Consider the following 2,500-nt stretch of genomic DNA (forward strand, 5'->3'; position numbering starts at 1 on the left):
TAATCGTACATAGCAATGTTCTTTCGGAATCATAATGTAATTGTATATAAAGTTAAAAACAAATAAATAAAGGAAATAACCATTAGCGCTCGCGCACGCGCGCGCACACACACAGAAACTCATCTCTTACATAAAGTTGAGACATTTGTTTATATGCCAAGCCTCCATCTGATATGAATAGAACTGTTTTATTGGAAAGATTTGTGTGTTATGACCTATGCGTCCTCCAGTAAATTCTAAACATCATGAGCTTCCCCATACTAATCTGCTAGTAATGAAGACCACACCATAGTATTTCACAAAATATTTCAGCTTTTGGTAAAATCATTGTCAGTTCCTGCTAAAAGCAAATTGGGATGAAATGACACATCAATAAATATCTTTGGTATACCCCTGTCCATATAAGGCTAATCTATTTGATGATAAATAAACACTGTTGAAAAAAATCTAGCATTGCAGATTTAAGATCAATTAAAGCACTTGTAATTAAAAGTTCATATGAATAAATCATATTAACTTTAAGACAATACTTTACACATTTCCACTGTGCATATTATATATTAGACAGAATAATATTAATAACATTTTTGTCTTTGGGATTCTCTAAACTAAATATAAGGCTGGCCATTTTGTCTACAATAGTTTATATTAACACAGTTCGCATTGTAATCTAGTTTGAAAAAGGAAATTATACTCCATGCTGAAATTTACATAAAAAAACAGTTTCACAAAAGAAATGCACTAATCTCTAATCTCAGTATGAGTAACTTTACATTTCCTTTTAGACTATTGCACCATCAATGTCACTGATGTAACTTACATATCAATCTGACTGTGCCAGACTGGCTTTATCATTTGCTGGGAGTATTTCCATTCAATCTTTTACCAAAATTAACTGCTGCCTTTCCCTTGTATGTAGCACTGGTGGCGGTCATGCACTTCATACAAAAATTCCAGTTGCAGCTGCCGAAGATGGTGGATGAACTGCTGGTGTTGTTGGTGCTGCAGGTCATATAAGTGTGTCATCTGCTGTATCTGTCCTAACTGTTGCTGCAGGAGCCTTCTTACCTGTTGCTCTTGCTGTTCTTTTAGGACCATATGATTTGCAAATTGCTCCAATAAACTGTTCTGCCGTTTTGCAATTTCAGCTAGTCTTTCAAACCTTGTAATTTGCCCCTGAATAAAACCTTTTACTTGCTTTAGAATTTTTCTTTTGTCTTCCATCGATTTTTGCTCTTTTACATGTTCTATCAAAGAGGATGTTACCGTCTCTAGTGATGAAAGCTAACACATGCAACCGAGTAGCAGATGCTTTAAATTAAATCTGAGAGTATTGCTTCAATTTTTAAAGTAACTGTTTTTGATGTAGCACGTGGTCATACAAGTTATTACAACATAGACTCATATCGTGATTGGTATAACTACAAGGTTGTTGCTGACAAAAGTCAAAAAATAAATTTATTTATATTCATAAAGCATTTTGAGAGCCTTTGAACTCTCCTTGCTGTATTATGACCTATGGCAAATAGAAGCTAAATAAAAATGTTCTCATTATCGCAATTCTCATATTCTGATAACAAACCTTACATTTGACAGTCAAAATGTTTATTAACATAATTAATTTTATTTTTAGTCCCATGGATGATTTTGCTCTTTTACATGTTCTATCAAAAAGAATTTACCAAAATCATCATTGCAAGTAAAAACAAACGTATTAGTCATAAGTTACTATCAAAAATAATAGTATCTTAAGTAAATCTGTTTTTATAAATTCACAGTACATTAACAACAATAACATATATATAGATTAACAACAACAATTTTGTACAAAAAAATTTATATATTATATTCATGAACCATTTTACTGTTGAACCTCTGCTAAGCATGCAAATGAAGCTGAAATAAATTTCAATTCTTATCAATCTATTTCTAGATAAACAAAACCTTCTGAATCAAATGTTGCTATTAAACAAATTACATGTATATATATATGAATCTGCTTTTATAAATTCAATTTTGTATATAAAAAAAAAAAAAAATCCAGTACAAAATATTAGTCATGAACCCTTTTACTATTGAGCTTCAGCTAATCATGCAACTGAAAATGAAATAGATTTCATTTCATTATTCTATGTCTCAATAATTTTTCTCTCTGGATGCTTCACCAAGCATGTGCTACTTTTTACCAAAATGCAGGATCAAGTTATTATGAGTAAAATAAACAAAGCATGACACAGAGAACAAATAATGATGTCGGTGATACATAAATAAAATATAAATCTTTATGACGAATATAAAAAAGGGTAAATAAATAATATATCAAACACTGTATCCAAAAATTCACATAGTGGTTTAGAGGTCGTTAATTATCACCTTTTCCTTTGACCTTGTAGATCTTCGGGGGATATGTCATGCTTATACAAATAGTCCTCGTTATGTAAAGCTTTTGCAGTTTTCACTATGGAAAGGAGATCTTCATCTATCAAGGCAGGATCTAATG

General features: G+C 31.2%; 1 long non-coding RNA gene across 1 annotated transcript in view; it reads right to left on the minus strand.

The window, feature by feature from the left end:
* Positions 1 to 2,379: 2,379 nt before the first annotated feature.
* The window catches only part of LOC125030017, a 2,438-nt gene continuing 2,317 nt past the window's right edge, over positions 2,380 to 2,500 (minus strand). Inside the window, exon 2 of the long non-coding RNA XR_007115235.1 lies at positions 2,380 to 2,500. This is a non-coding gene — a long non-coding RNA (uncharacterized LOC125030017).

The sequence above is a fragment of the Penaeus chinensis genome, chromosome 10, assembly GCF_019202785.1.
Source record: "Penaeus chinensis breed Huanghai No. 1 chromosome 10, ASM1920278v2, whole genome shotgun sequence".
Taxonomy (NCBI): Eukaryota; Metazoa; Arthropoda; class Malacostraca; order Decapoda; family Penaeidae; genus Penaeus; species Penaeus chinensis.